This window comes from Bos grunniens, chromosome 13 (genome assembly GCF_055505025.1).
Source record: "Bos grunniens cultivar Pamir isolate PY7600 chromosome 13, Bosgru_T2T1.0, whole genome shotgun sequence".
Taxonomy (NCBI): domain Eukaryota; kingdom Metazoa; phylum Chordata; class Mammalia; order Artiodactyla; family Bovidae; genus Bos; species Bos grunniens.
This window is the reverse complement of record NC_141177.1, coordinates 8,741,048-8,753,556: the sequence shown is the minus strand read 5'-3', so window position 1 is coordinate 8,753,556 and position 12,509 is coordinate 8,741,048. Positions and strand designations below refer to the sequence as shown.

Below are 12,509 nucleotides of genomic sequence, written 5' to 3'. Positions count from 1 at the left end.
GGGCGGAGGAACACAGAGGAGTGGCTATGTGACGTCACTGCTGGACCCTTCCCTGGGCCGCAGGCCGGGGCGCGGCTGAGTCTGGCCCCACTTCCGGGGGCGTGGCTCCCGGTGGCCTGGCCACGCCCTTCCCGGAACAGCTCAGAAAGACGTGAAACGGAGTGTTTGGTTGGTGAGAAAGAAATAAATGTTATCGGTCTTTTCGCCTGCCTTTTAAGCGGTTACTTTACGCTTTTCATCGAACCTAATCAGATCCTTCCCGATTAGGTTTGACGTGTCCTGGGAAGAGGGAAGCATATAATCCTTGTTTTACAGATGGGGAAACTGAGGCCCTGAGATGGGAGGTGGCTGGTCCAACCTCACGTCAAGTAGAGGGACTTGGGATGCAAGTCCCGGTTGCTGGAGTTGGGGAAACGGAAAAGAATCAGCGCCCAGCCCTTGCTGAGCTTGGTACACATATTTATTATATAATGGAGCTGGAAGTGAAGACATTCTCCATATTTTCCTCTGTTCAGTGTACGTGGTGTAGATGTACTTAAAGGTCTGCCACCTTTCAGAAAGGTATGATCGCCCTTCTGATGCCCGAAATACCACTTTTGGCAGTACCCTCAGTTTAAGCCTTTTTAGCATTTTGCACAGAAGCCTGGCGCTGGGGTTTGCCCCCAAAGTCTCTGTGTTGCATAAGTTGCTTTCGTCAGTTGAAAAATACAAATTTGCCAGGGGGGTGGGGAGGGGGAGGAAATCTAAAAAAAACTCGTGCAAAAAGTTTAAAAAGACAGGGTGCTTTGAGCTGTTACGATCTGTTTTACCCAAGTATGAGGGCGTTTCCCTGGTTCTTTCCTAGGAGCAGGTTTTGTTAAAGGGAATAGAGCATGAGGTCTCTGGATTGGCTATGCCCCCTCATTCCCCCTCATCCCCATTCAGCAAGACCCAGCTCCCAGAGCAGCCCTGGAGAGCTGGGTAAACACGGGCATGATAGCAGGTTGGTTTTGTACCCACTAGGCAGTTTTCCAACCTGATTCCTCAGCCCTGCAGAGCTGCCTCCAACCCCCCACCCCCACCCCATCCCATGTGAGTAGGATATATCTTGCCTCCGAACAAGTCACCTCCCTCAAGGATGTTGGAGGACTCAGGAGGACGCTGTCCATTCTCATCCCCAGCTGGACTAAGTCTTCATCTAACCTTGGCCTTTGCCACCAAATCACAAGATTGCAGAATGTCATGATACAGAAAGTAATAGCTTTGTCATGGAGCTCAAGACCAGAGAGGGAAAGCTCATGGCCCGGAGTATGACTCTGTTTTGCCAAAAGGTTTACTATCATTTTAGGTTCAAAGTATTCATTAACAAAAGAAACTACTTGTCACACACAATAAGTAATATCAATATTTTATAAAAGACTATTTGACTTAATTTCAGTATCCAGTCATGAAAAGAAACAGAAACAATAGAGCAACAGCACGTTCATCACCAAATTGGGCCGACCAACATCCAGACTTAGTGCTGGCAAGTCCCTCATTAATAGCAATCTGGAGTCCCAGTTGGAAAAAGGTCTTGGGTGGTGCGTCCACCCCCAGGAGAGACTTCAAACTGAAGTTTCCGGGGTTCCCCTTTATAATCCCAGGCTGCAAACTGATAGCATCCTCCATTTGCGTAGAAAAATGCAACTCTGGTTTTATTTTAACCTTTTTTACAATGCTGTTTGTTTCACCTTGTGAGTCATAGGGTTTTGTTAGACCCCAGGGTGATTGGCCAGACCTCCAGGGGCTCAATTGACAGACTCACTCCTTTTCTTATCTAAAGTCCTGCCTGACCTGCTGTACTTGCAGGCAGGCATGGAATCTGAGCAGGGTCCAGGCAGGTCAGAAGCAGGTCAGAGGCCTGCTCTCTAACTTCTGAAGCCTGAACAAGACTTCCTTCATTTTAATTTTCCTAACAGACTCCTTGAAACAACATATCAGAATTCTTCCATTGCAAAGACAAGCCAATCTGGTTTTCTGACTACCAATCGAGAGCTCTTCTCACCAGAACATGCAGTGTGTAGTTACGGCCTCAGCTTTGATGGGACGATTTCTAGAAGCAGTGATGGGGCTCTGGGTCAGGACATTCAAGTAGACCATTGAGAAAAATACTGAGGAGAGGAGCCAAGAGGAAAAGAAGAGGGAAAGCACTCTCCTTGTGCATCTGACTCAAGCCAGGCAATGCGTGTGTGCTTTGCTGCATCACAGTACCTTAAAGAAGCTGGGGTTGTTCTAGTCGTCCATGGTAGAGAGGAAGCTGAAGCTCAGAGAGGGAAAGTGACTTGTCCAAGGTCATACAGCCTAGAGGATAGAACTGGCGTATGGGTGCAGGTCTCTCTGATTCCAAAGCCCCAAGCAATTTAGGTACCATATGAGGTATGACAAAGCTACGACAAACCTAGACAGCGTATTAAAAAGCAGAGACATTACTTTGCCAACAAAGGTCTGTATAGGCAAAGTGATGGTTTTTCCAGTAGTCATGTATGGATGTGAGAGTTGGACCGTAAAGAATGGTGAGCACCGAAGAACTGATGCTTTTGAACTGTGATGTTGGAGAAGACTCTTGAGAGTCCCTTGGACTGCAAGGAGATCAAACCAGTCAATCCTAAAGGAAATCAACCCTGAATATTCATTGGAAGGACTGGATGCTGAAGCTGAAACTCCAATACTTTGGTCACCTGATGAGAACTGACTCATTGGAAAAGCCCTGACGCTGGGAACGATTGAAGGCAGGAGGAGAAGGGGACGACAGAGGACACGAGATGGTTGGATGGCATCACTGACTGGATGAGCATGAGTTTGAGCAAGCTCCAGGAGATGGTGAAGGACAGGGAGGCCTGGCATGCTGCAGTTCATGGAGTGTGAAAGAGTCGGACACGACTGAGCAACTGAACTGAACTGATAAACGTACAGCTTAAGAAACTCAGTGCCAATGATTGTATTAAGCACTTTACCTATATGTATTTATCGTCACAACTACTCTATGAAGTAGTTGCCATCATTATTTCCATTTTAGATATGAGAAAACAGGCACAGGACAATAAAGGAATAGAAGTAAGGGTGGAACTGGGATTGAGAATCAGGCCATCTGGCTCTAACCTCTGTACTTTTACAGAGCTGCACAGCTTTTGGGATCTAACCCAGGCATCCTGCAGTGGAAGCATGCAGTCCTAACCAGTGGACCACCAGGGAATTCCCTACCTGGTTCTTAGAGATCCTTGAACTCTCTTTTCTTGAGCCAGGCAGTGTAGTTACTATTTTCCTGTTTTACAGAGGAAAAAACTGAAGCCTAAAGAGCAAATACCTTGCTCAGGATCAATCACACAGTAAGTTTCCTGGTCTAATGGAAAGAGCTGGGATTCTAGGCCAGACCTCCTGTAGCAAATAACAATCATATTAGCAAATGTTTACTGAGCACTTACCAAATACCAAGTGCTTCAATCGCATTTTAAACCTGTAATCATCACAACCAGAGATCCTTAGTACTCTCAGCTTTGCCAGGTTGCAGAGGAGGACACTGAGGCTTGGGAGCAGTCAAATGACTGCTCAAGGTCATGCACTTGATGGTCAGTAGAGCTGGGGCTCAAAGCCTGGTATCCTGACTCCCAGCCCAGTCCAGGGTTCCTGCCACTGTGCTGGGTGCCCCAGGAGGGCAGCACAGGTAGGGGCAGGCGGTCCGCAGGGGAGTGCTCTGGGGCACCTCTCTGCCTTCTCTGTCTGTCTTCTCTCTCTATGGGTTTAGTGAAACCTGTTCTTGAAAGATCTATTTATAGCTTAAAACCATACCACCACTCTCGATAATAAGTCCCTTAAATTGACTCTCCATGGTGTAGATTAAGAATTCATTTTATTTGTCCTAAGTCTTTCTCTGTCAGGATTGGTGGAGGGGGAGGAGGAAGTGAGAAAAGGCCCCAGGCCCAGAACACTCAGAAAACGGGCTCTAGTCCAAATACTGTTTACCTGATGCCGGCAATTCCTGAGACCCAGGCAGCGGGTGACATTTATGCACACAGCTCATCTGATCAGTACAGAGACATGAGGGGTAGGCAGTGCCTGGGTTTTCATGTCTTTTAATCTGCCTTGTTTCCTGTGAGCTTCCCAACACTTAGCACAGTTTTGTAGTTACAAGGAATCTACTAGATACTTATTTGTGAAATGATGGAATGAACCTCCATTTTATGGACAAGGAGACAGAATATCAGAAGTCTGGCTAGGAAAACAAGACGGGAGCCAGACAATTCTAAAGAGGGAATTGGGGACTACTTGGTGATCCAGTGGCTGGGACTCCATGCACCCAATGCAGAAAGCCTAGGTTCAATCCATGATTGGGCAACTAAACTAGATCCCACATGCCGCAACTAAGAGTTCACATACGACAATCAAAAAGAACCCAGTTAAGACCCGGTGCAGGCCTTCCCTGGTGGCTCAGTGGTAAAGAATCCACCTGCCAATGCAGGAGACATGGATTCGATCTCTGATCTGGGAAGGTCCTACATACTTGCTGCTGCTGCTGCTGCTGCTGCTACTAGGTTGCTTCAGTCGTGTCCAACTCTGTGCCACCTCAGAGAGAGCAGCCCACCAGGCTCCCCCATCCCCGGGATTCTCCAGGCAAGAACACTGGAGTGGGTTGCCATTTCCTTCTCCAATGCATGAAAGTGAAAAGTGAAGTCGCACAGTCATGTCTGACTCCCAGCGACCCCATGGACTGCAGCCTACCAGGCTCCTCTGTCCATGGGATTTGCCAGGCAAGAGTACTGGAGTGGGTTGCCATTGTCTTCCCCACCTACATACTTGAGAGCAACTAAACCTGTGAGCCACTATTGAGCCTGTGCTCTAGAACCCGGGAGCCGAATCTACTGAGCCCACATAGCACGACTACTGGAGCTTCCGTGCCCTAGAGCCCGTGTTCTGCAGCAAGAGAAGCCACCACAATGAGAAGCCCGAGCACTGCAACTAGAGAGGAGCCTTTGCTTGCTGCATCTAGAGAAAAGCCTGCACAGCAACAAAGAACCAGCACAGCCAGAAATAATACAATTTTTAAAAAGAGACCTGGTGCAGTCAAATACATTTTTAAAAATAAATATTTTCAAAAAGAGGGACTCTAATTTGGAGGATTAGAAACAAAATTGTTAGAAGGGCTGAAGGAGTGACTAAGGGAAATTGAAAACCTGAGATGAGCAACACAGGAAGGCCATGCCCTCCTCGAGGGCCAGCATTATAGACAGGAGCTGGCACCACCTAGCCCAGGAACTGAGGGCCACCCAGAGAAGAGCTGGGACCACCGGCCTTTCTAGCAGGTTCTGCAAACGTGGAGGAGAGACTCTGGCTGCTGAAGTCATCCCCTCCCTTCCCTCGAGGCTGAGAGAGATGGGATTAGAAACTCTAGCTTTTCCCTCATCTTGTGGCTCAGATGGTAAACGTCTGCCTGCAATGCGAGAGACCCAGGTTCGATTGCTGGGTCGGGAAAATCCCTTGGAGAAGGAAATGGCAACCCACTCCAGTACTCTTGCCTGGGAAATCCCATGGACAGAAGAGCCTGGTAGGTTACGGTCCATGGGGTCGCAAAAAGTCGGACACGATTTCACTTTAACTTTCACTTTATTCTCTGATCTCTCACCAAAGTTTCCCATTGGCTAAACGGAGCCAGAAGCTAATTAGCAAGGGAGCCCAGGAAACATGGTTTGCCATATGAAGTGGAACAGGAGAAGGGCAGAGAATAAATTTGAAATAAACAGAAAAATTGGACTCCGTAGTCCCATACCTAGGACGAGGCCATGATGTATGTGTTGTCAGACAACCTCCCTCCCTCCCAACAACTCCAAATGATTCTTCTCTGTTTTTCATCTTTCCACTTCCAGCTTGAGTATCACTGCCTCCAGGAAGCCTTCCAGGACTCCTCCTCTGTAGTTACTATCACCCTAGTGTCAGTTCCCCTAGCACACTCCAAGTGTCACTGTCATAACATATACTGCAGTTCGAGGTGGTCAGTTACCCACTGCCCTCCTCAGTAGATTGAGCCTCTCAAGGCCGACCTGAGTCTGATTTCTTTCTCTGTTGGGAAGAAAATGGTTATTAAATGAGTTAGCTCTCTGTAGGTGTGAAGTGGGATCTGGAGTCAGGCCAAACCTAGGCTCCAAATATCCTAGAACCTACATTTATATGTTCTGTGACCTTGGACAGCATTCATTCCCTCTGAGTCTCAGTTTCGTCATCTGTAAAATGGGAACAACATTAGAAACTTGGAGGAAGGAGTAAAAGATAGACTCTATGGCAGCCCAGTGAAGCTCAGGCTCTGGGATCAGACTGTCTACAGTCAGCCCCCTTCTCCTCTTTTTTTTTTAAATTAATTTATTTTTAATTGGGGGATAATTGCTTTACAATATTGTGTTGGTTTCTGCCATACATCAAGATGAATCAGCCATAGGTATACATATGTCCTCTCCCTCTTGAACCCCCCTCCCACTTCCCAGCCCATCGCAACCCTCTAGGTTGTCACAGAGCACCGGGTTGGGCTCCCTGTATCATACAGCCAATTCCCACCGCGTATCTATTTCACATATGGCAATATATATCCCCTGCTCCTCTCTCTGTTACTTACCTTCCCACATCTCTGTTCCCTCACGTTTAAGTTAGAGGTGATATTCATGCTTCAGGTGGAATCTTTGAGGATTACATGAAGCCGTGAATGGGAAAGAGTACAAGTGCTCGGGAAGTGGGCATAGTAGCATAGCGTTGGTCCATAGCCCCAGGGGCTGAACACTGACTAGGTAGGTTCTCAGTGATGCACTTCAAACAGGGCTGTTGTCTGTGAACCACTGCTGCCCCATTCCCAAGAACAGTTTCTGGGAACCTTCCCTGGCGGTCCAGTGGTTAAGACTCTGTCTTAAAAAAAAAAAAAAAAAAAGACTCTGTCTTGCAATGCAGGGTACACAGGTTCAATCCCTGGTCAGGGAACTAAGAACCCATCTGCTGTGGGGCAAGCCCTTGCACCACAACGGAAGATCCTTGCATGAGGCAATGAAGATCCCATGTTCCTCAACTAAGGCCCAATACAACCAAATAAACCAATAAAGTTTTTTTTTTTTTTTTTAAAGAACAGTTCCTGGCACATGTGTGTGTTGAGTTGCTTCACTTATGTCCAACTCTTTGTGACTGGAGACTCCTCTGTCCATGGGATTCTCCAGGCAAGAATACTGGAGTGGGCTGCCAGTATTCTCCAGGGGATCTTCCTGACCCAGGGATGGAACCCCGAACCCAAGTCTCTTATGACTCCTGCATTGGCAGGCGGGTTCTTCACCACTAGCGCACCGCATAGGTGCTCGACCCATCTCTGACGGACCACTGAACAGTGGCTGAGTTACATATGGTGATGTTATTCTGTCTGTGAGCCAGCACCCCAGGAAACACAAAGGATGCGGCTTCTACACCACAACCCTGGCTCAGAGACATCTTGGAAGAGAAGGTGGGGACAAAGGTCTGGAGCAAAGGAATCTAATATTTCTTGAGCACCTACTGTGTACCAGATGCTGTACACACATTATGGCATTTCATCCTCACAGGAGTCTGCAAAGCACTGATCGTTACCCCATTTTAGAGGTGATGAAATAGGAATGTAGGGAGGTGATGAAACTCACCCAAGGTCATGCAGAAACGAAGGGGCACAGCGGGATAGAACTCTGGACTATCTGGCTCCAAACTCCTGTTCCTTCTACAATACTAGCTGCTTCCTAGAGGGCAAGGGGATGGAAACTGACCTCCCAGCCCTACAGAAACCCCCAGGAGCCAACACTGAGGCCAGGCTCAGGCTGAGTGACGGCTTAAGAGCACAACTTTGACAGCTGTGCCGAGGCTGGCCTGGAAGCAAGTGGTGCTAAACTCGGGTGCCTGGGAAGAAGAACTGTGATTATAAAGACAAGAGCTGTCCAAGGGCTGCAGCAGGGAGCCACAGAGGTGCTGGGCCCCTGAATAGAATACCCTTGGGTCCCACCCCCCAACAGAAAAAGCTCCCTACTAACTGACTCTGTGACCTTGAGCAAGGCACTTAGCTGTCTTAGTTCAGCATCCTCATTTGTCACAGAGGGTCACCACACCTGCTGGGGTGCCACGGAACTACACAAGACAATGCAAAGAGACAGAACTGGGGAAGTCCAGGCCAGTTGTATGATGTGCGGCAAGTCGCTCCACTCCCTGAGCCTCAGTGTCCCCAGCTGTATAATGGGCATAGTACATGCCTCCGCAGATTGCCATGCGTGAGAGCTAAGTCGCTTCAGTCGTGTCTGACTCTTTGCAACCCCATTGGACTGTAACCCTTCGGGCTCCTTTGTCCATGGGATTCTCCAGGAAAGAATACTGGAGTGGGGTTGCCATGTCTTCCTCCAGGGGAATATTCCCAACCCAGGGATAGAACCTGCACCTCTTATGTCTCCTGCATCACAGGTGGGTTCTTTACCACTAGCACCACCTGGGAAGCTCGCCCCGCCCCCGGTTGCCATGAGGATGTACCAGTAAGGTACTGTGCTGTAGACTAGAGCTGCCTGTGTTCAAATAACACTCCACCAACGGCAAGCTGTGAGCCTTCAGGCAAGTCGCTTGATTTCTCCATGCCTCAGTCTCCTCCTCCGTAAAGTGGAGGTGAATATAAGTGCACTCACTGCATGGAGTTGTGATGATTAAGGGATATAATCAACGGAAAGAACACATAACAGCTGCTGATACAAGCAAGCTCTGTGTCTCCGTGAGAAACCATCAGCCTTGGGTCTGGCATCTAATAGTAAGGAGTCCTTGCTGCATGTCAGGCACCACTTTAATCCTCAAAGCAATCCTATGAGGTAGGTGACATTCCTGTCCCATTTTATTCATGAGGAATCTCAGAGTTTTACAGAGGTCCAATGACTTGACAGAGGTCACACAGAGATCAGAGGATAAACTAGGATTTGAGCCCCACAGATTCTCAAAGGCACTGCTTTATCGCTAATAAGGCTCCACGAAAGGGAACTATTAGAATGTCTGTTTTATGTGTGAACGTTTCTGGAAAGCAAAGAGATGGCTGTTATTTGTATCCCAGCGGCGCTGGCCTTAAAATGAGCGCTAGAGGTTGAGGGGAAAGGCTGGGGAAGGGGCGAGGGGCGTGGAGGGATGGGAAACAGATTGTTTCAGTTTTCGTTTATTTCCAGCAGGGGGCGCCCGCTGCCTCCCTCACGGCTCCCAGACCAAAACCGGGCCCTTGGGCTGGTGGCTTGTGCAGCAGCCGGTCCAGGCCGACCTTGGGGATCACGAGAAAGGGCAGCAGCAACGACAGTGTTAGCCTGTGCAAAGCCAGGGACATGCCAAGAGTGGCTTGCCTCCCCTAGGTCCCCAAACCGGACTGCCAAGCGGCAACGCCCAGAGCTTCTGAAAGATGCTTTAGCCCGTGAAGCAGCTCTCGTCCGTCAGAGCCTTCTCCGTTAAGAGCCAGGGGTCTGAAACTTTTAAAACTTCAAAGAAATACTGTGTGAGAGTGAAAATCAATAAACTGGAGCTATAGATATTAACACAGATAACACTCAAAAACGTAATGTTGAATGGCAAAGCAAGTTGCCAAAGGCACAGAGTTTCATGAGGCAGATGGGAGAGTCCAAGGCAAGAATACTAACCCCCATTTGCATCCCACCTCTCCTCCTCTTTCGTGTGTGGGCACGCTGGCTCCGGTTCAGGTCCATTTACTCCCTACCCCATCCCTCACCAACAGCGGGTTCTTGGTCACGCTGGCCTGGGGGTACCCGCCTAGGTAGATGGCCCACCCTCAGGAGGCTGGACCTTGGAGTCCCACGGGATGAGCAATCCCAGGCTCATTGCTGTGGGGCTGAAAGTTCTGGGGTCCCCAGTACCCTGAGTGCGACCTCGAAGAGGCTCACAGGCCCCAAGTGTGCATATTCCCTTGAACTCCTTACCCCATGGAAAGAAGCACAGAGAAGGGTCAGAAGGAGACCCCTCCTCTAAAGCTTGGGGACCAAGACTGGACTTGCTGGGTCTAAGAGTCATACTATATAAATTAACACTATTTTTATATAAAGGAAAACATCCAAAACGAGATGTTTCTTATTGGTAGATATGGAAGTTATAAAAGATTTTTTTAATGGAATAAAAACATGTGTGTCTGATATCGTCACATGTAGAATGGTGTTATCTCTAAGGGAGGGAGGAGGGGAGTGGATCATAGAAAGGTACACCGCTGCTGCTGCTGCTAAGTCGCTTCAGTCGTGTCCGACTCTGTGCGACCCCAGAGACGGCAGCCCACCAGGCTCCCCCGTCCCTGGGATTCTCCAGGCAAGAACACTGGAGTGGGTTGCCATTTCCTTCTCCAATGCATGAAAGTGAAAAGTCAAAGTGAAGTCGCTCAGTCATGTCCGACTCTTAGCGACCCCGTGGACTGCAGCCCACCAGGCTCCTCCGTCCATGGGATTTTCCAGGCAAGAGGACTGGAGGGGGGTGCCATCGCCTTCTCCGAGAAAGGTACACAGAGGTCTTCAAATTGCATCCATCATGTTAAATTACTTAATCTAGGTGGTGGGCACCTGAGTTTGTTTCATTATTTTCTATAATCTGCCGATGCGTCAATGATTTCATAATTTAAAATTTAACCTTAAAAAAGTAATATATACAATAATTAATCTGTGTTTATTGTTAAAAAAATTTGAGAAATACAAAAAGATACGAAGTTTAGGTAGAACTCTCTCTCCATGTCAACCCATCTCAGTGTGACTTCCTAGCGGTAACTGCTGTCTTCGGTCCTTTTGCACTCTCCAGAAATGTTTTAAGAATCTGCACGGGAGCTTCCCTGTTGGTCCAGTGGTTAAGACTCCAAATTTCCACTGCAGGGGGCATGGGTTTGATGCTTGGTCGGGGAACTAACATCTTGCATACTGCGTGGTGCAGAAATAAAAAAATTAAGAAAAAAAGGCTCTACACACACTGTATATATAATACTCATTGTAGACATTGCTCCCCCACCCCCCCACACACACACAATAATTCTTGTCTTGGATAGTTTTCCGTAAGCACATCTAGGCATATCTCATTCTTTTTTAATGACTGGGTAGGATTCCACTTTATCAAAATACCATATATAATCAGTTCCCTATTAATGGGCGCTTCTGTTCCTTGTTTGCTATTATAAACAGTTTGGCAATAAACACCTTTGACTTATATTTGCTTGAGTTGCAAAATACAATGTATACATGTGTAAAGTACAATGAATACATGTGTTAGTATACTTGTAAGAAAAAAATCTTAGCAGTAAAATTGCTGAGTCAAAAGTTATGTGCATTTAAATTATTTCCAAAGTACATTCTCAAAAGTTCCCATTCTATTTACATTCTTAGCATTGATATAGGAGAAGGAAATGGCAACCCACTCCAGTATTCTTGCCTAGAGAATCCCGTGGACAGAGGAGCCTGGTAGGCTGCCGTCTGTGGGGTTGCACAGAGTCGGACACGACTGAAGCAACTTTGCAGCAGCAGCAGCAGCATTGATATAAGATGTTGTCTGTTGCTCCATGCCCCTATTGATTTGGAGGTACTCTTTGTATATGAATTATTTGTCTCCCCTTTGTGTTGCAAATTTTTCCCATTCAAGCATTTGGGTTTTTTTTTAGGTGACTTTAAAAATTATATTCTTATTTATCTTTATGGAAGTAAAATTCACATAAAATGAATTATTTTAAAATTTACAATTCAGTAGCATTTCATACCTTCATAACATTGTGCAACCACCACATCTATCTAGTTTCAAAACATTTTTTATCACCTCAAAAGAAAACCTCGTATTTGTTGAACAATCTGGCTCCATTCTCCCCGCCCATTAGGGCCATTTTGAGTTTTGGCTATTTATTTTTCTGTATTAAAATCCATTAATTTTGTGTGTGTGTGACCATACCATATGGGCTTGCAGAACCTTAGTTCCCCAAACAGGGATCAAATCCTTGCCCCCTGTAGTGGAAGGGTAGACTCCTAACCACTGGACCACCAGGGAATTCCCAAAATTTATTAGTTTTTTCTGTAATAGCTTTGTGATTTTCTCTCATGCATAGAAGTAAATGCTTTCCTCACTAGAAGATTATTAAACAGCAAATAATTTAAAAATTACTGTGAATGGTTAGTGAAATCTGAAGACCTGGAAACCACTGTTCTGAACCACCCTCTTTAGTGTGAGTTCCCTGAGAGCAAGAGTCTCCCCTGGTCCCCATCTCTAGCACCAAGCACAAAGTTAGAGAATAAGTATTCAGCAAATGTTTGTTAAAGGCAATTCCTACCTCAAGATTATAAAGAGAAAATGTCTCACATTCTCTTGTAGTCCTTTTATAGTGTTTTTTTCTTAATTAAAATTTTTATCCATCTGGAATTTATTTTGGTGATTGGAAGGAGGTAGAGATACAGCTTTATTTTTTTTCCAAATGGCTAGCCAGTTGAACCAACACCATACTGAATAGTCTGTCTTCCTCCACTAATTTGAAA

The 12,509-nt window shown here is 46.8% G+C and overlaps 2 long non-coding RNA genes across 2 annotated transcripts; both read left to right on the top strand.

The window, feature by feature from the left end:
- The first annotated feature begins 73 nt into the window (after nucleotides 1–73).
- Nucleotides 74–3,090, top strand: LOC147360105 (uncharacterized). The gene is made up of 2 exons (XR_015138952.1): nucleotides 74–172; nucleotides 1,938–3,090. It is a non-coding gene; the product is annotated as an uncharacterized LOC147360105 (long non-coding RNA).
- Nucleotides 3,091–8,527: 5,437 nt separating this feature from the next.
- On the top strand, nucleotides 8,528–9,542 carry LOC147360104 (uncharacterized). Its single transcript, XR_015138950.1, has 2 exons — nucleotides 8,528–8,846; nucleotides 9,192–9,542. It is a non-coding gene; the product is annotated as an uncharacterized LOC147360104 (long non-coding RNA).
- Nucleotides 9,543–12,509: the final 2,967 nt, after the last annotated feature.